General features: G+C 37.1%; 1 protein-coding gene and 1 non-coding gene across 2 annotated transcripts in view; both read left to right on the forward strand.

The window, feature by feature from the left end:
- The window catches only part of NTN4 (netrin 4), a 225,053-nt gene that overhangs the window by 18,526 nt on the left and 184,564 nt on the right, over positions 1–21,963 (forward strand). The window lies entirely within an intron of this gene.
- LOC114038567 lies at positions 12,583–12,691 on the forward strand. Its single transcript, XR_003568573.1, has one exon. It is a non-coding gene; the product is annotated as a U6 spliceosomal RNA (small nuclear RNA).

Below are 21,963 nucleotides of genomic sequence, written 5' to 3' on the forward strand. Positions count from 1 at the left end.
TAAATGAATGAAAAGCATTTATTAAATGCTTATTATGTGCCAAGTGTTGTGCTGAGGGTATACAAATGCCAGATAGCCCCTACCTAGTTAAGAAAATGAAATGTGTACATATAAAAAGATAGCTAATTCAAGATAGTTTATGAGAAGTTGCACAAAACTGTTATAGACCTGAGGACTGGGATCCAAGATCAAGGGAAGTCCCCCTTAGAAATCGGACTTGAGGTGGACTTGGAAGAATAGATGGTACTGAATTGACAGAGAAGAAGGAAGGGCTCGGGCATTCCAGGTAGGGAAATAAACAAAGTAGAAAAGGAGAGAGGATAGGAATGTTCAAGGCAGGATATTTCTGCCTGAAGCAAAGAGTTTGGAGAATAGGAGATAATCTTGATAAGGAAGGTAGAGCCAACTTCAATTCTATATGGTAATGGTAGGCCTTTGAATGTTTTTGAACAAGGGGGTAACATTGTGAAAAGTGGTTTTTTTAGTTTCCAATTAATTTTTAATCTGTCTTTCCAAGGCCCTTTATTGCATATAATTTTTATTGTATCATGATTTGAAAAGGATGCATTTAGTATTTCTGCCTTTCTGCATTGGATTGTGAGGTTTTTATGCACTAATATATGGTCAGTTTTTGTGTAGGTGCCATGTACCACTGAGAAAAAGGTATATTCCTTTCTATCCCCATTCAATTTTCTCCAGAGTTCTACCATATCTAACTTTTCTAAAATTCTGTTCACCTCCTTAACTTCTTTCTTGTTTATTTTGTGGTTAAATCTATCTAGTTCAGAGAGGGGGAGGTTGAGTATAGTTTTGCTGTCGATTTCTTCCTGTAACTCCCTTAACTTCCCCTCTAAGAATCTGGATGCTATACCACTCGGTGCATATATGTTTAGTAATGAGATTACTTCATTGTCTATGGTACCTTTTAGCAGGGTGTAGTTTCCTTCTTTATATCTTCTCATTAGATCTACTTTTACTTTTGCTTTGAGATCAGGATTGCTACCCCTGCTGTTTTTACTTCAACTGAAGCATAATATATTCTGCATCAGCCTTTTACCTTTACTCTGTGTGTATCCCTCTGTTTCAAATGTATTTCTTGTAAATAACATTGTAGGACTATGGTTTTTAATCCATTCTGCTATCTGTTTCCATTTTATGGGAGAGTTCATCCCATTCACATTCACAGTTATAATTACTATCTGTGTCTTTCTCTCCATCCTATCCCTCCCCCCATTTTGCTTTTCTCTCTCCTTTCTCCCTTTCCTTCTTCACTAGAGTTTTGGTTTCAACCACTATCCCCCTCAGTCTGCCCTCCCTTCTATCCACCCCCTTTTCTTTCCCTTTCCCCTCCTACTTCCTATAGGACAAGTTAGATTTCTATACCTAACTGAATATGTTATTCCCTCTTTGAGCCAAATCTGATGAGAGTAAGGTTCAGATAATGCTCCCTCCCTTCTTTCTCTCTACTGTAATAGGTCTTTGTGCTTCTTCATGTGATGTAATTTACCCTTTTCTACTCTTCCTTTCCTCTTCTTCTATTACAATCCCTTTCAACCGCTTAATTAAGTTTTTTATCATCACATCAAAGTTAATTTATATCCACACCCTCCGTCTGTGAAAATCCCTTCTAAATGTCGTAATAAAGATACAGCTCTCAAGAGTTACAAGTATCATCTTCTCGTGTAGGATGTAAACAGTTTGTCCTTATTGAATAACAGGTTTTTTTTTTCCTTTCCTGTTTACCTTTTTATGCCTCTCTTGAGTCTTACATTTGAAGATCAAATTTTCTGTTGAGCTCTGATCTTTTTATCAGGAAGGTTTGGAAGTCCTCTATTTCGTTGAATATCCATCTCGTCCCCTGAAAGATTATGCTCAGTTTCGCTGAGTAGTTGATCCTTGGTTGTAATCCTAGCTCCTTTGCCTTACCGAATACATATTCCAAGTCCAAGCTTTTAATGTAGAAGCTGCAAGGTCCTGCATAATCCTGACTGTGGTTTCATGATATTTAAATTGCTTCTTTCTGGCTGCTTGCAGTACTTTCTCCCTGACCTGATAATTCTGGAATTTGACCACAATATTCCTTGGCGTTTTTAATTTGGGATCTCTTTCAAGCGATGATCATTGGATTCTTTCGATGACATTTTACTCTCTGGTTTTAGGATCTCAGGGCAGTTTTCATTGATGATTTCTTGAAAGATGTTGTCCAGGCTTCTTTTTTTTGATCATGGCTTTCAGGTAGACCAATAATTCTTAAATTACCTCTCCTGGATCTGTTTTCCAGGTGAGTTGTTTTTCCAATGAGGTATTTTATGTTTTCTTCAATTTTTTCATTCTTTTGATTTTGTTTGACTGATTCTTGATGTCTCATTAGCTTCCACTTGTCCAATTCTCATTTTTGACAAATTATTTTCTTCAGTTAGCTTTTGTACCTCCTTTTCCATTTGGCCAATTCTAATTTTTAAGGAGTTGTTTTCTTCAGTGTACTTTTTTCCATTTTGCCAATTGTATTTTTAAAGGAATTGTTTTCTACAGTCAGTTTTTGTCATTCCTTTTCTAAACTGTTGACTCTCTTGCATACTTCTCATTTCTTTTCCCAAATTTTCTTCTACCTCTCTTATTTGACTTTCAAAAGTCTTCTTGAACTCTTCCCAGAAGGCTTTTTGGGCTTGGAACGAGTTCATATTCCCCTTTTGAGGTTTTGGATGTGGGTTGACAATGTTGTCCTCTTCTGAATGTGTGTTTTGAGCTTCCCTGTCACCACAATAATTCTCTATGGTCAGTGTTTCCTTAGTTGCTTTTTGCTCATGATGTTTGCCTTTTTCCTGGCTTTTAAAGCTGATATCTGCTTCTGGGGCACAGTGGTACTGTGCCTTGCTTCTTGTGCTGGGGGTCAGGGGCCTGGTTACTGGCTTTGTGTGCTGGGGCCTCAGGTGCTGGCAGCTGGAGGCTGTAGGGATCTGGTAGCTTACTGGGTGCTGAGCTGGAGCTGGTGGTGGTGGCTGTTGTGTGCCGAGGCCAGGTAGGGTTTTTATGTGTTTCCCCCAGGTGACACTGAAGCTCACAGGGGTCGGGGGGAAGAGTAGGGGTGGTCTGGTTGTTGGAGGTCACCTTCTCATCTGGGGCTGCGCTAGAGCATGGGTAGGTTCAGCTGCTGATAGATGTCTGTCTGCTGGTGCACGTAGTCATTCTCTGAGCTGGCATCTGCCAGTTCCCCTGGCTGTGCCAAGGCATGTGAGGGACTGGGGGTGTCCTGTGTGGCACTTGCCTGCTTCACCACCCTGGGACTCAGGATCTCAAATAGGTTTGCTGAGGTGGGGCTTGCCGGTGACTTGCTGGGATTCCTCCCATCCTGCACTAGTCTCTTTCCACCACAGCAAGAGGGACCTTTCCTGTTAATTCCCCAAGACTCCCAAGCTAAAAACTGTTGCACTCCATCTTTCTGCTGGCTTTACTGTTCCAGGATTTTTCCTGGGGTGATATTTTCTGGGTTTTTCAAGGTTAATAAGAGAGGGTGAGAGTGACTTACTGCTTACTCTGCCATCTTGGCTCCCAGAAGTCTGAAAGGTGGTTTTTAGGAAGATTTATTTAGCAGTTGTGACAGCTAGGTGGTTACAGTGGGCCAGGCCTGGAATCAGGAAGACTCATCTTCTTGAATTCAAATCTGGCCTCAGATACTTACTAGTTGTGTGACCCTGGGCAAGTCACTTACCCTGTCTGTCTCAGTCTCCTCATCTGTAAAATGAGCTGGAGAAGGAAATGGCAAACCGCGCCAGTATCTCTGCCAAGAAAACTCCAAATGAGGTCACGAAGAGTCAGGCATGACTGAAAAGACTGAATAGCAACAACCAAATTTTGCCTTGGAGCCTGTAGATTGGAGAGGGAAAAGGTGGAAAACACATTGGACAGAATAATCTGATTATATTATTCCCTTGTCCTCAAATCCGAGGGGTTACCTATTGTTTATGCAACTCTTTTAGCCTGGCATTTAAGGTACTCTGTAAAACCACAACCTGCTGTTCCATATTCGTACCACATCTCTCATGTTCTGGCCAGATTGGACGAATAGAAGATTAGGAAACAATCTCATCCTCCTCTTTTCCCACTTTCATGCAATCCTGTGTTTCTGAAATGGACCCAGTCCACATCGTCTTTTCTTCTTTCAACGTTAGCTCAACTTCCACCTCTTCCATACTTCTAGCCTTAGCTAGAAGTCTCTTCTCAAAATTTCTTAAAGCTCTTTATTTGAATTTGGCCATTGCTTTTATTACATCCATCTCCTGGCATATTTGTCAATGTTTTGTATATACCCTAATCAATTGTAACCTTTTTGAGAACAGGTACTATATTGTTCTTTATCTTTTTATCCGTCGTGCCCAGTATACTACAGTTTGTTCAGAGAAGGTGCTTAATAAATTTGAATTGAATTGAATTGAATGGAGGAGATTGTCCTGCCCTGCCCTGGGCCTTGGAAGCTTACCAGCCAAGTGGGGATTGACCAATAGATGGTGCTGTAGGGCCGCTGCTTATTTGGTGATAAGAGGGAAAGAAGCTTGATCATGGCACAGTAGAATTAGCTCCTAAGCAAGATTTGGATCCAGTTATAGAGCTGAGGCTGGTAATGAGTTCGAGCTCCAGTTGGCAGTACTGAAGTAGACAAATCAAGGAGCAGGTAGGCTTGATATTTTAGCAGCTACTTTCTCAGTGATTTGTCTGGATAGGAGGGACAGAAGAGCGTTGCCTCAGAGCTCAATTTCTGGGTAAAATGTTAGCTTCATCTGAATCACCTAGTGTCTATCCATTGCAGTTTGACTCTCAGAATAATAACTGGACAGTTCCGAGTGCAGCTGTTGAAGCATGGGACGCAGCTGAAGCGTACAGCTAATCATCGTGCCGCCATTTTGGAGTACAAAGAGGGAAATTGACTGGGGCCTTCTAAGGAGGAGAAGCATTGGCTATGATTGCTAGGTATAAGATGGGTGGCAGCTCTGTTGCTTTTAGGCAGAACTAGTTTAACAGCAGAGAAGGGAACTGATCCAAGGAAGGAAGCCTTTGTGCAGGAGAAGCCTGGCTATGTAGAAAACTCGGAATCTGGCCCTGTCACAAGAGGAATAGATGTGTCTTCTCCTTGCAAGTAGGGATTGTTTCACTCATATCTCCAAGGCCTAGTATGGTGCCTGGCACATAGTGGCCCTTATTACTTGTTGATTCATTGATTGAGCTTGGACCCTGGCTTTCTAGTGAGAGAACGTTAGTCTGGGCCTACTTGTGAGTGATAGAAAGGATCCTATGGTGATCATAGTCAAGAAAACTGACCTAGGCCAGTCACTGTAGTGTCTGCGGTGATATCTTAGACTGCATTTACAAATATATAGCCTACACCGTATCTGGATTGTTCTACTATCACAAACTGGTGAATTCCCTTACACACACACACACACACGCACACACACACACACACACACACTTTGGGGAATATACTAAGTATAACCATAGTGTACATCAAGGCATCTAAGTGGTAGAATGTGAAGAAAAGAACTCTGGACCTGGAGTCAGGAAGACCTAAGTTCAGATATGGTCTCAGACACTTTCTAGTTCTGTGACCCTGGGCAAGTCATTTCATGTTTCCCAGTCTGGGTTTCCTCATCTATAAAATGAGAATAAGAATAGTAACTGTCTCACAGGGTTGTTGGGAGGATAAAATGAGATAACACATGTAAAGCACTTTGAAAACCTTAAAGTGCCATATAAATACTGCTCAGTAGTAGTGGTGGTGGTGGTGGTGGTGGTAGTGGTAGTTGACCTTGGAATTGGGCAGAGGAGACACATAAAGACATTACAGTTAGTAAATGAAGGTGAATGGGGGGGCGGGTAGGGAGTGAGCAGACAGAGGTAATGACTGCTTGGCCGCTTACTATTTGAATAACATTAGGAAAAGTACTTCATATATCTGGGCCTCAGTTTCTCCATTTCTAAAGTGAGTGGTTTGGATTAGATGTTCTCTGTGATTACTTCTAGCTAAAGCATTATGACTCCATAAACTCTAATTCACAATCACTCCTGGGAAGAGAAAACAGATTAATGCTTAGGATTGGGGACGGCAAGGTTGAAGAAGGAAAATGGTAATCAATGACCAAAAGCAGATGAAGGTTGGTTAGGGGAAAGCCTAAGGAAGAAGGGGCATATTTAGCATGGTTGTGAGGGAAGGAAGAGAAAGATTTAGTAGAGAGGAGAGGTAGGGTATCCTAAACCAGAAAAATAGCATGTATAATAATTCAGAGAGGTACCCTGGCAAATCAGAGAGAGAACTGGGCTCATAGTCAGCAAGACCTAGGTTCAATCCTACTTGTCATGCATATTGGCTCTGTGACTCTGGGCAATTCACTTAACCTCTCACTACTCTTCTTTTCCTCACAACCATGCTAAGTATGCCCCTTCTTCTTTAAGCTTTCCCCTAACTAATTTCTACCTGTTTTTAGGCATTGACTTATTTTCCTTCTTCCACCTAGCCTCCCTGATCCAAATCTAAGTTGCAGAGCAGATACTGATTATATTTGTAGAATCTCCTCACCAGGAGCTCTCTATTCTGATGAAATCACAGGTCCTGGTCAAACAAAAAATTCAGAAAGTTGAAAGAACCCAGTGAATGATAGGGTACACAAAGTGGGGTAATGTAGTAGTTAAACAAGAGAACATGAGATTGATAGGGTTAAACAGGAGAATAGTTAGGGGAAAAAACCATGTAAGACTCTCACTGGTCCATAATTTTAGTACAGGTCAAAAGACAACTAAAAGTTGATATGTCACAGAATTTGAGCTATGTAAGGGAACACAGAGGAAGATACCTTAAACAGTAGAATTGATTCAGGGTACTTTTGAATCTTTTGCAGAAAAACACCTTACTAATCCTTTTGTTTTTCAAGAACATAAATCTCAGTGTTGACTTATTGGCGACTTTCCATTTGTATCAAGTCAACAAAAGCCATTGATTATATTTTCTACAGACCAGAAAGTAAAAAAAATTCAAGTTTTTTTCCAAATAAAGTCTAATTCTGTTTACATGATTTTTTGTCATATTACTTCTAGCTTTTGATAATCCTTGATTTAAGGACTATAATGTCCATTAAACTGAATTCATAATTGATTTTTCTTCAGTGCCACCTGAGTATTATTCCAAGTGACTATGCTCAGAATTAGAGTGCAATATAAACAGCTGTTACCCTGATAAACTTTAGTCATCTTGTGTAACTACCATTATACTACTGTTACTGATACATTTACTATTAGGTGACCTTCCTTGAGGCATTGGCCATTTTTCCTCCCCGACTTAACTTCTGGACAATGAATCCTCCTTACTCCTTCTGCTTCTGCCGCTATAGGCCTCAGTTCTTTGCTGTCTCCACTTTCCTCATTCCTTTCCTAGGATCTGTTTCTTGAATACAGTTTTTGTATACATGACCCCCAAACCTGAAACCATGAAGTCCTTCCTTGGCAATACTTTCTCCTTGGTATGTTTAAAGCCTATTTTATTTCTGCTTATTTATTATTATGATGTAAAGCATGATGTGCTCCTAGTACATGTGCAAATCCAAGTACTTGAAATAAATCAAACTACAAATCAGTAATAGCCAGGAAACATATAAATTTGCTATTCCTGGAAAATTTAGCATTAAAACAAATTGAACCTGCTAAGCAGTTCCCTGTGCCCCCATAATATTTAATACAATAAAACATATCTTTATTAATATTGTTGATTGGAGGGAAAAAAGCGTCCAGAATATATATTGTCTAAACTAAAACAAAACCAATATTTCATTCAGTTCATGTCTGTATTTGATATTTATTTAATGTTAATATATTATTATAAGACATTTTTGCACCATATTATCTGTGAAGTCCACTACTTTTTTTTCATAAATAGTGAAAAATAATTGGCTCTTGACCAAAAGTGAGGGCTCCATGAGGTTAGCAGTCATAGACTGGAATATTGAAACTATTTGAAATCAAACGTCCTTTCTTCCCTACCACAAAACAGTGGAATTCATTGAAATAGCTTTTTAAAAGTGTGAAAAATTTGCTCTGGTTGAACCTAAAAACACAATACAATGAAAATAAATAAAAACTCTATTTGGTAATATCAGTCTCTCATTTTGTTTTTCCTTTGCTTGGAATGTCGGAGGAATCCTTTTTTTACCATTGAAGAGGGAAAGCAGCATGATGCCCTGGAAAGAACACTTTTGATGGAAGGATTCTAATACAGGCTCAGCCACTTACTACCTATGTGACCTTGGGAAAAGTAATTTTCCCTGTGTGGACCTAGGTTTCCTTATTCATCTGTGAAATGAAGGAGATGGACTCGATGATCTTTTCCAGTTTGAAATCTATGATCCACTTTTTTTTTTCCGCAGTGACTTTTCTATGTAGGATGTCTCTGTAGAGGTAGAATTCAGGTGAATTTGAATATTCTGTGTAAATCTGTACAGGAAAACCTGAAGGCTGTATCCCTAGTCACTTCAAAAAATCTTGCACATGCCCTCATGAATATGAATTTAGAATTAGAGGACTTTAGTTTGAATCCCCTGTTCTGAGGCTTGTCTTATAATTCATTTAAGTAGCACTTATGTGCTAAGCACAGGAGACACAAACACAAAATGAAAAATGGTCTTTGCCCTCAAACTGCTTATATTCAACTTGAAGGAATAGAACATTTAACCACACCAAAAATGCAATGTAATTGGAAAAATGAGAGGGCACTAACCACTTAGGAGTATCAGGAAAGACTTCCTATGCAGTGTTTCTTAAAAAAAAAAAAATGTAACAGCCTTGTTACATGCTTGAACCTTTTTTCTTTTTTATTATAAACTTAACAATCAACAAATAGAAATTTTTCACTATGCAAAGAAAAGCAAAAAGAGAATTGCAAATGAAAACTGTGAACTTATGTAAGATACAGTTTTTATCTTTACACAGCTTTTTTTACATTTTTATTTATTTGAATTTAACATGGTTGTGCTAACACTGCTTTATTTGTCTAGGTCCCCTTTGTACTTCCCTCTGTGTTCTTCTTTTTATTTTTGTACTCATTCACTGAGACTCTTTTCTTTCTTGTCTTCCTTTTTCTGATACCACCATCGCTGCCCATTCTAAGTCTTTCCCCCCAAAAAAGAAAAATAAAAGCCTTCTTTTGTAACAAATAAGTATAGTCACACAAAAGAAATTAACACATTGGTTGTGTCTGAAAGTTCATGTCTTGTTCTCTACCTCAAGTGTCTCACTGTGCCAGAAGCTCACATGCCTTCCATAAATCAATCTATACAAATACTTCAGTTTGTTTTTTTAAACTTAAATTAAGTATTTATTATAGTTTTAGCAACACAAAGCAAACCTTAAACATAAAATAATGACATAGGATGATTTTGATAAAAATCATCTGCAGTTTTCACATTTGTATCTTAAATATAATAACCAAAATAAAATCATGATGATAATGATGATAATTAGTGGGTTTGTTTTTGGTGTAAAGTTTCTTAAATCCTGATACAACTGACTTATAATTCTTTTTCAGTCTAATTGATTCTGATGTTTTGGCTTTATAACAGATAACAGCAGAAAACCCTGTTTTACATAAATGAGATTTTACAATTGGTAGCAAAATTTGCATTCCTAGGGAAAATTGTTTTCAACCTATGCCAGAAGGCAAAACTTATTTTCTGGTTCAAATGCCTATTTCTGTGTACTATCCCAAGACAAGTCTGCTTTACATGGAGTAAAACCAAGTGTTTTGTCTTTGTCTATTATAAATGGGTTCCTTTTGTCTTCACATTTAGAAATATCTGGATCTTTAAAATAAAATGAAAATAGCTTTTTAGAATGTCCAGATGATCAACAAGCAGACAATACTTCTGTTCCATTGGCAAGGCAAGTATTTTTTTTCAATGGAAGCACCAAAATATTATTTTAGAAATTTATTACCCATCACTCTAACTTTTTCATGTGGATCAGAAAACAAAATTGAGGTCCTGCTATTGATTAATTTAGAATGTTTCCCCCCTAAGATAACTCTTTTTTTTTCAAAATACCCAGCAAATATGTACATTTTAGAAGAATTTTTTATTAAAAATGAATGATTAATCTTTATTGTTACTACTAAGAAAAACAGCATTTCTTCTTTTAGCTCAAACATCCTTTAAAGTACTTTAGAAAGAAAAAGCTAATGTGTTCTGTGCAGACATGCCCTATGTTCTGCTTCTGCATTGTCACACAGTTTTGCAAAGAGCTTTTCCTTTTTAAAAAATGAACTTTTTAAAGAATTGATTGTTCTCAACAACTTGAAGAATTCTATGTAGCCCTTCCTCATATTTCTTTATACAGGTGATCATATGTGAAACAGTTGTATCCAAGTTGCAAGAGGGGCCAAACTTTTACCCAGTCCTTGTAGACTTGTTTCATTCTGCATCCATTGACCTCTATTGGTTCAAAGTCCAATATATAGTACTTTCACACTGTATTGTTTTTGTTTAAAAACCTCTCAATAATATTGAAAATTTATCTTGATGTGGCATTGCTATCAGTAGGTTTAAAAATTACCAAAACTTCCCTAACATCAGCATGTTCATACAGTCGTCTAATCCAAAACTGTCATTTTGCACATGAGGGAACTGAGTCCCAGGAAGGTTACATGACTTGTCTAATGTCAAACAAGTAGTGCCAGAGGTGGGAGTTGAACCCTGGTCCTTGGACTTCAAAGTTAGTGCTCTTTCCACTGTGATAGTATACACATTTGTAATTGAATGAATGTCTATATCTGGTTCCTTCACACGTTGTATGTTCCATCCAAAATGAACCATAAACTCTTGGTCTTCTTGGCCTTCCTTCTTGCACAGGTTATCTACCCCTCCCCCACCCCCATGTCTTCAGCATACTCACTCCATGGATCTTCTTGCTGAAACCTTTCAGAGAAGTCTTCTCTGATCATTCCCAGGTGAACTTCCTTATTTTTCTTCTAGTACTTTATCTAGACTTTTCCTTTACTCTTGCTACATTTTACTTTGTATTATATTTGCACTTTTTTCCCCTCCCCATTAGGTTGTAAACTTCTTGAGGTCAGTGATTTATCTTTAATCTTTGTACACCCAGGTACAGTGCCTTGACATAATAGATATTTAATAAAATATTAAATGAATTTAATCAAAGCAGGGCAAACCTGCCTATAGGCATTCCTAGAATTTTTCTTTTTCCCATCCAACTTACTGGAATTGATTTACCCTCATATTTCACCTAAGATTGTTGTACTATGTAAAGAAGACCATACTATAGCACAGGCCTGCACAGCCTTTAGAGAGGCAGAATAGCATAACGGATAGAGAATTGGCCTTGAAGTTAGTAATACCTAGGTTCAGGTCCTGACTCTGATACACAGTGACTGTGTGACCCTGGGCCACCTCTAAGTTGCCCCAGGTTACTCTAAAACTATGACTTGTAGAGCAGGTACCAGTCTGCCATAGAAGGAGGAGTTTCTTCCCTGAAAGTTCTCTATACCAGTAAAATCACAAGTCTGGGCCTTTTCCTTTTTGCCCACACTGGCTTCCTCCACCCCACCCTCCCACCTCCCGCACCCTGCAACTCTTAGGAAAGAGCTTTGGGGGAAGTGGCAGTTCTCTCATGACATCTCTCTCTGGTTGGTTTGATAGTGCAGCCATCTTTTCTGCACAGTTTCTTAGAGTTTGTGACAAATGGAAACTGACCACACATACCTTTAGAGTTCAGACATCAACGTCATAATTGTGAGTGTTCCTGAGTTATGCTTGTACCTGCCAGAGAAAACTGTAGGTGGGCTGACTCTTTGGCTTTTTGCCTAAACTTCCTGTGGGTGGCCACCCTATTTAGAGAATTCATACTTTTTTTAGGACCTCCAGTCTGTCCAATAAGTTATAATATATACCACTTTTTCCTAAAAATGAACTTCTGTCTGGGAACATGAGCTCTGTGAAGAAAAGGGGAATAAGAGAGGTCAAGTGAAAGAGACAGGGGATAGTACCTTGCCCAGACCTCCCACTTTTCTTCATACCTTGTAAAATATAATCTCCTTAGCCTGGCATTTAAGGCCTTTGGAAAATTACCCTAATCTACCTTTCCAACCTTTTTTTCATATAACATCCCTCAACATAGTCTACATTCCAGTCAGAATGGACAGCTAATTGACCCCAACACTCAACATGCCATCTCTGCCTCTGGGCATTCAGGTAGGCCTTCCTCACATGAGCATTACCTTCTAATCTCTGCCTTTCAGAATCTTTCTCTTCTTTCTAGGCTCAGCTTGGATGCCACTCCCTCAATGAAGCCTTCCTGATTTCCTAACTGAAAGTCTTTTCTTCCTCAGATTTTCCTAGGATTCTTTGTGTGGCTTTCCCCTTTGTTCTTGTTATTCCTTTAATTTATATTTTACTTACCTATATACATGTCATTCCTCCCAGGAGAATATAAGCTCCTTGAAGATAGAGATGGAAACATTTCTAGCAGTGTAACTCCAGTGTCTAGCACATAGTAGGCTCTTAAATGTTTGTTGAGTTAGATTGAATTGTAACAGTTCTCACTTCAGCAGCACATTGAACTAAAACTGGAATTGTATAGAGAAGATTAACATGTTCCCTGAATAAGGATGAACTGAATTACACTACAGGCTCATGCTTTGTTCTGTAGTTCCATGATTCCTTGGCCTCCATCAGAGCTAAATCAGTAAGCATAAATTCATTAGTGAAGTTGACAAACTATTGATTGATGTGCAATAAGAAAGAGCCACCAAATATAAAAGCTATAATTCCTACCCCTTTGTGTGTGCATTTCGTAACCATAAACCCAGATCATTATCATTGTCTTGACTCCAATATAGGGATCTCAACCCTTCCCAGGACTAAATGATGTCAAATTTAAGCAAGTACTCTTTTTTTTTTTTTTTTTTGGCTAGACAGTGGGGTTAAGTGACTTGCCTAGGGTCACGCAGCTAGTAAGTGTTATGTGTCTAAGGTCAGATTTTGAACTCAGGTCCTCCTGAATCCAGAGCCAGTGCTGTATCCACTGCACTACCTAGCTGCCCCTAGCGAGTACTCTTCAGAGACAATACTCATTTCTACTTGCCTCCCTTTTTGTCTTGCTTTTCTGCAGACCTGGAATGCCTTCTTCCCATTTTTCTACCTGTCCATAGACATTAACTTTCTATAGTAGATTACTCACTATGTGACAGTGACCCAGTATTGGACATTAAATGTAATAAGCAAAGATGGCCTAAGATACTAAAATGTATACCTGTGAAGGTATTAGTTTCACTTGATTATTAAGCAATCCTTCCTCATTCATCTTTTTTCCAGTGTATCTCTGTGAGGCAGTTCAAGCATATTGCTGAGATTCTAAGAAACACTGTTACCTCTGAGTCAACGTGTTTTTCTTGTTCTCTTTACCAGAAAGTGATTTGTTTGACATTAGCATATAGATTACACATCAGTAGTTTGACCACATGTCATACCATTCAAGTGAAATTATTCAACTGAGTACATAGATTTTATGGGAGAAAAAATGCCCTTAGGAGCTGTCATCACTACCGAACTACATGTGGTATTCAGTTAATCTGCTCCTCTATTTCAGTCAGTTTTCTGACTATTATTTCAGTAGATGCTTGAACCATTGCATGGCACCAAGATATCTTTCTAAGATGCGATTGCTCATGTTTTTTACCATGCAAAATGGTTGTTCCATTGAAGAGAAATAAAAGAACCTGGAACCATTTCTGTCTCTTTTTTTGTTTATCAAAAGGCATTTATGTAGTTATTTGTTGATTCATATGTATGAAGTCTTACTAATTCAGTCATCTGATGTTGGGCTTAGATGCATAAAATGTGTATTCAAGTCATAACTGGCATTTACTAGCTATGTGACCTTGCTCAAATTAGTTAATGTCTTTGAGTATCATTTCCTCATCTGTAAAATAGAAAAACTAATACTTGGGCTACCTTCTTCACATGGTTGTAGTGAGGATCAAATGAGACAATGTGTATAAAGTGTTTTGCAAATGAAAAATGCAAAACAAATATGGGCCATTATTATCCAGTGCTTATAAATTACATGATTCTCTTTCTCTGGGTTTTTGCCTATTGGAGGTGGCTCCTCTATTAGTGCAGTTTAGTTAATCAAATAGAAAAATGCACCACAAATGAAGATGAAATTAAAACAGTCATTAAGAAATATTTTGCCCAGTTTTATACCAGTAAAACTGATCATCTAAGGGAAATGAATGAATATTTACAAAAATATAAATTGCTTAGATTAACAGAAAAAGAAATAGAATGTGTAAATAACCCCATCTTAGAAAAAGAAATTGAACAAGCTATAAATGAGCCCCCTAAGAAAAAATCCCCAGGACCAGATAGATTTACCAATGAATTCTACCAAACATTTAAGGAACAGTTAATCCTTTTACTATATAAACTATTAAAAAAAATAGGTAAAGAAGGAGTCTTACCAAATTCCTTTTCTGACACAAATATGGTGTTGATACCTAAACCAGAGAGAGCAAATACAGAGAAAGAAAACTACAGACCAATTTCCTTAATGAATATTGCAAAAAATTTAAATAAAATACTAGCAAGGAGATTACAGCAGTATATCACAAAGATCATACACTATGACAAGGTGGGATTTATGCCAGGAATGCAGAGCTGGTTCAGTATTAGGAAATAAAAAACTATCAGCCTGACTGACCACATTAATTTTAAAAAAAACACCAAAATTCATAATTATATCAATAGATGCAGAAAAAGCTTTTGACAAAATACAACTCCCATTCCTATTAAAAACCCTAGAAAACATAGGAATAAATGGAACCTTTTTAAAAATGATAAGTGGCATCTGCCTAAAACCATCAGCAAGCATTATCTGTAATAGAGATAAACTTGAAGCCTTCCCAGTAAGATCAGGGGTGAAGGAAGGCTACCCATTATTACCACTATTATTCAGTATTATATTAGAAATGCGACTATAGCAATGAGACAAGAAAAAGAAATTAAAGGAATAAAAATAGGCAATGAGGAAATAAAACTATCATTCTGTGTAAATGTTATGATGGTATATTTAGAGATCCCTAGAGAATCAACTAAAAAAACTAGTGGAAACAATTAACAACTTCCACAAAGTTGCAGGATATAAAATAAACCCATAGAAATGATCAGCTTTTCTATATACCATCAATGAAACCCAGCAGCAAGAGATAGAGAAATTCCATTTAAAATAACTTCAAATAACATAAAATACTTGGGAATCTATGTACTAAGACAAACCCAGGGATTATATAAACATAATTACAAAATGCTTTTCATACAAATAAAGACAGATCTAAACAATTGGAGAAATATTATTTGTTCATGGGTAGGCTGAGGCAGTATAATAAAAGTGTCAATTCTACCTAAGTCAGTTTACTTATTCAGTGCCATACCAATCAGACTACCAAAGAATTATTTTATAGAGCTAGAAAAATAATGACAAAATTCATTTGGAAGAACAAAAGGTCATGGGACAGCTAGGTGGTGCAGTGGATAGAGCCCTGGCCCTGGAATCAGGAGGACCTGAGTTCAAATCCGGTCTCAGACACTTGACACTTACTAGCCGTGTGACCCTGAGCAAGTCACTTAACCCCATTGCCTAGCCAAAAAAACAAAAAAACAACAAGAAAAAGGAAGAACAAAAGGTTAAGAATATCAAGGCAATCAAGGGAAAAAAAATGTAAAGGAAGGCAGCTTAGCAGTTTGAGATTTGAAACTACATTACAAAGCAATAATCATTAAAGCAATCTGGTACTGGCTAAGAAATAGAATGGTGGATCTGTGGAGTAAATTAAGTACACAATACACAGTGGTAAATGACCACACTAATCTAGTGTCGATAAACCCAAAGATCCAAACTTTTGGGACAAGAACTCACTATTTGACAAAAATTGCTAGGAAAACTGGAAAGCACTTTGGCAGAAATTAAGCATTGGCCAACATTTCATACCATATACCAAGATAAGATCAACATGGATAAATGATTTAGACATAAAGGGTTTATGCAAGTAAATTAGGGGAGCGAAAAATGTACCTGTCAGATCTACGGATAAGGGAAGAGTTCATGACTAAACAAGAGATAAAGAGGGCCATGAAAAGTAAAATAAATAATTTTGATTTCATGAAATTATGCACAAACAAAATAGATGCAGCCAAAATTAGAAGGAAAACAGAAAACTGGGGGGAAAATTTTATAGTAGGTTTCTCTGATAGAGGCCTCATTTCTCAAATATGTAGAGAACTGGCCCAAATTTATAAAAATAAGAGCCATTCCCCAGATGATAAATGGTCAAAGGATTTGAACAGACAATTTTCAGAAAAAGAAATCAAAGCCGTCAGTGGTCACATGAAAAAATGCTCTACATCACTACTGATTAGAGAAATGCAAATTAAAACAGCTCTGAGAAACTACCTCACACTGTCAGATTGACTAACATGGCAGAAAAGGAAAATGACTTCAGACAAGTGCTGAAGGGGATGTGGAAAAATCGGGACACTAATGCATTGTTGGTGGAATTACGAGCTAGTCCAATCATTCTGGAGAACAATTTGGAGCTCTGCCCAAAGAGCTGTAAAACTATGCACATATCCTTTAACCTAGCAATCGCACTATTAGGTCTGTATCTCAGAAAGATAAAAGGGAAAAGGAGCTATGTACAAAAATATTTATAGCAGCTCTTTTTGTGGTGGCAAAGAACTGGAAATTGAGGGAATGCTCATCAACTGGGGAATGGCTGAACAAGTTATGGTACATGATTGCAATGGAATGCTATTGTGCCATCAGAAATGACAAGGGAAATGGAAAACCTAGGAAGACATATCAACTGGTGCAGAGTGAAGTGAGCAGAACCACAAGAACATTATACACAGTAATAGCAGTATTGTAAGGATGATTAGCTGTGAAAGACTTAGCCTTCTCTGATGAAGACAGTGATCTAAGACAGTTCCAACATCCCTATGATGAAAAATGCTTATCCACCTTCAGAGAGAGAGCTGATGAACTCTGAATGCAGATTGAAGCATACCTTTTAAAACTTTATTTATTTTCCTTGTTTTATTATGTGTGTGTATTTTCTTTTGCAACATGGCTAATGTGGAAATATGTTTTACATGACTGCACATGTATAATCTATATTAAATTGCTTCCCTTCTCCAGGAAGGGGAAGGCGTGGAAGGGAGGGAGAGAATTTGGAACTCAATATTTTAAACAATGACTGTTAAAATTATTTTACAAGTAATTGGGAAATATTTAATGAATAGATAAATATATATTTTTGAAAACGATAGGAATTCAACAGATGGAGAAAGAATGCAGACTTAGGGAAAAACATGAACCAAATGTATGGAGATGGAAAAATAAAAGGTAGGCCATATGATGGGGAGCAGCAAATAATTCAGTTTGGCTGGGACATATATGCTATATGGAAGGAAACAACATGAGAAAAGGCTAGAAAGGTAATGCCGTGGGGGACCTTCAATGTTAGATTAGTGCCATCAATCCATGACCTCTTTTACTTGTGAAGTTGATTTTTTGTGTGTGTGTAAGTAGGAGATATTACATTTATGCCTATTGAATTTCAACTTACTAGATTCAATTCAGTACTTTAACCTTGATTAGTATTTAGTCCTTTTGGATCTTGATTCTTCCACTATGTTAGGTATTTCTCCCATCTTTGTGTCATTTGCAAATTTAATGAGCATACCATCTATACCTTTATTCAAATCATTGATCAAGATATTAAACAACTTAGAGCCAATCCCTGGAGTCCTCTCCTGGAGTCCTCTTGCCACTTTGACAGTGAATCACTAATAACTGTTCTTTGAGTCTGGCATTCTAACAAGTTCTGAATCCATCTGATTATATTATTGTTTAATTTATATCTCTCCACAAAATTGTATGAGATGTTTTATTGAAGCTTTGCTGAAATCTTGGTAAACTATTTCACAGCAAAACCTTTCATCTACTAATACTGTCAGAAAAGGAACTGAAATCAGCCTGGCATGATCTGTTCTGAATGAAGCCATGCTGGTTATCTGGCACATCTCAGGGCAGTATTACCCACCTTAGAGCCCCTGGACCTGGTTAGTCTCAGTCTGAGCATTTCCACATCCAAACTGGTTGCTGCTGTTCTCAGTGGCGTCCAAGGGCCACACGATGGCATTTCCCTGTGCAGAGTTTTCTGAGTCTCTGGGCTATTTTTGGTTCTTCTGGGAAGTTTCCCTCTTCTGTGCCTGTGCTGGAGCTAGCTTTTCTTGTGTTCCTTCTTTGCTATTGCCTGTAGACTTCTGTAGTCTCATTGGATTTCTTTACATTATATACATAGTCTCATTGGAGACACTGTAGTGTCTCATTGGATTTCTTTATGTTGTATGATCTGATGCTGTTTTTTTGGTATTTGCTACATTAAATATATAGAAGCTCTTGCCTGCTTCCATTCAAGCAGCAATCTAGCCAAAACTCCCAATTATCTCTTGATTGCTAAATCTAATGGGCTTTTTCTCAGTACTCTTTCTTGACCTCCTTTACCTTCTGACTCTGCAGACTATCTTCTTCTTATAGATATTCTTTCAACCTTCGTTTTTTGTGCTGCTGCTCTTTCTTGGTTCTCTCTTATGTCACCATCATATCCCCTTAGCTGCTAGTGCCTTCTCTGAAAAATTGTTTTGCATCTCTTCTGCATATAGAAATTGATTGGTTTCTGACCTATCTACATTAGCTTGCATTGACTCTCCTGGTGGGATTCAGCTTTCTTTTTGTGTAATCCTAAGTTTGGATAGAGGAGTTTACTATTTGTCTTTGGATATCTTGATCGCTATTTAATCTGATGTTCTTTTTAGATCGTTGCTGAAGTATACATGCTAGAGCTGAGCTCCTCTAATGCCATCTTAAGCACGAGTGAAACTGAATATAGCTTAAGAGGAAATGACTATTCAATAATGGACACTATTTGCACATTAAATATTAGAAAACATTAGAGGAAAAAGCAAGCATGAGAAAGCTTCTTCTGAGACCTAATTAAGATAATTCATCCCAAGAGCATTTATAGATAAAAGTAGAACAATAAAGAGATATGAAACAAAACAGAAATGTTAAAATTTTTTTAGTGATCTGTTCTCATCATCTATGACAATGAAACTACCACATTTGAATTCTTCCATATCACCCTCCAGTTGGATAAGTGAAAAACTGTAATATGGCACTTAAGATAACATGAGGAACAATGACCTGACATGGCCAAATGCATATAGAACAAAGGATCTTAACCCTTTTTGTGTCATAGACCCCTTTGATGGTCTGATAAAGCTTGTGGCCCCTTCTCAGAATAATGTTTTTAAAAGCATAAAATAAAATATATAGAATTACAAAGGAAACCAGTTATATTGAAATATAATTGCGTTTTATATATATATATATGTATATATATTTATACATACATATATATGTATATATAAATATATATACACATATATATGTATATATAAATATATATACATATATATATATGTATGTGTGGGTATAAAATAAGTTCATAGACCCCAGTTTAACAACCACTGATAAAAAAGATATTGATGGTAGCAACATACAATTTTAAAGGCACTTAAGGATTGATATTCAAGATACCTGAAAGAGAGGAGGATTCTAAATGAATAGAAATAACAGACAATATTCCCAAACAAAGAAAAGGAGGGGACAGAGAAGACATTAATAGCCACTAAACCATATGCCTACTTTCTCATCGCCACAAAAATTTTATGAAAATTATCTAGGTATATATAGGGCATCCTTGATGAAATCATTTCTACAGCAGACCACGTCTTGACAATCAGATAGTTGACTTAGAGACAAAGAGGGAGAAAAAGCCTACTATGCTTATTTGTTGGTTACAAAAAAGCATTTGACTACGAAATCTATTTTCCAACAGTATCTCTCCCACAAATATATTAAAATTACATGATTTCTTAAAAGATATAACCACAGATGTCACTGTTTTCAGTAATAACCTGATTATCAATATCAAGTGAGGCATAAAATAGGGAGACAGATACTCAGAGTTTACTGAGGAAGGGGGTGAACTAGCAGGGTGAAGAATGATATCTGTTTTGACATGTCTTACAGAGCAGAAATATTCCATTACATTAATATAGCAAGAGACCATTTCAGAAAAATTAGTATACATTGAATTAATCATGGTTCCTGGCAATATCCTTTTCTGATGGCTCTCTTACTCTATGTCCCAAAATATATTTGTACCATAAGCTTTATTTGTTATCTAACCTTCTATTCTACTGCTATTGTTTTGACCTAAAGTTGTAATTTTAACAGTATAAGGAGTTTGTGGTATGAAACTCCCCCCAATAGTACAAATTTGTTATTTCTGTAACTTATAGCATTACGTAGTGGCTAGGGCACTTAGAAGTTAGGTATGGGCATACCTTGCAAATATTGTGGATTTGGTTTTTATGTAACAAAGCAAATATCACAATAAAGCAAGTCACATGATTTATTTGGTTTCCCAGTATATATAAAAGTTATGTTTATATTATATTGTAGTCTATTAAGTATATAATAGTATTGTGTCTAAAAATGTATATACCTTAATTAAAAGTACTTTCTTGGGGCAGCTTGGTGGCGCAGTGGGTAGAGCACCAGCCCTGAAATCAGGAGGATCTGAGGTCAAATCCGGCCTCAGACCAAACACTTGACACTTACTGGCTGTGTGACCCTGGGTAAGTCACTTAACCCCAATTGCCTTACAAAACAAGCAAAAAAAAGTACTTTCTTGCTAAAAAATGCTAACCATCATCTGAGCCTTCAGCGAGTCATTATCTTTTTGCTGGTCTTGATGGCTGCTAACTAGTCAGGGTGGTGATTGCTGAAGGTTGGGATGGCTATGGCAATTTCTTAAAATTAGACAAAAGTGAAGTTTGTTGCATCAATTGATTTTTCTTTCCACTTGAACTCTTAGAGGTCATTGTAAGGTTATTAATTGGCCTAATTTCAATACTGTTGTGTCTCAGGAAATAAGGTAGCCTGAGGAGAGGAAGAGAGATGGGAGAATGGCTGGTTGGTGAGGCAGTAAGAACACACACAACATTTACCAATTAAGTTCATCATATATGAAAGCAGTTCACGGCTCCCCAAAACAATTGCAATAGTAACATCAAAGATCTCTGATCACAGATCACCATAACAGCCATAATAATAGTGAAAAAGTTTGAAATATTGGGAGAATTACCAATATGTGACATAGAGACACCAAACTCAATAAAACAGGGTATGCTTGTAACTTGTCTGTGGTCACACAGCTAGTATGTGTCATATGCAAGACTTGAATGTAGGTCTGCTGACTCCAAAGCCACCTGTCTATCCCTTGTCCTCTGCTGCCTGTCAGTTTGATGTTTGACACTTGGATAACCAATATATTCTGTTAATTTTAATGTTTAACCTTTGTCAGTATCATGATAATTGATGTTCATAATGATAACCATGAGCATTGTAGCATCCTAGACTGCCATTTCAGTCTCCAAAGAAGAACTGCATTGTATTCTGTATAGTTTTCATGTTGATTGTATTATTTTCTAATTTTCTACATTGACTAATAACCAGAATATTTTTGTTAATCAGGACACTTCAACCCTTGATAACTAATTGTTTGTATTACATACACAATTTATATTATATTATCTTTGACTTTCTTTTGTGTTTCTTTGCAAGTGTTCTCCCATTGTTGCAGGTGTTTATGCTTTGTCCCCCAACTGTATCATCAGCTTCTGAGAGGAAGGATGGTTTTACTTGTTTTGTGTCTGCTGCCTTTCTCCCCAAGTGCTTAATATATGTGCTGTATATACAACAGATGTTCAGTAGCATGTGGAGAAC

The sequence above is a fragment of the Vombatus ursinus genome, unplaced genomic scaffold (genome assembly GCF_900497805.2).
Source record: "Vombatus ursinus unplaced genomic scaffold, bare-nosed wombat genome assembly UNPS02011334.1, whole genome shotgun sequence".
In the NCBI taxonomy this organism is placed as follows: domain Eukaryota; kingdom Metazoa; phylum Chordata; class Mammalia; order Diprotodontia; family Vombatidae; genus Vombatus; species Vombatus ursinus.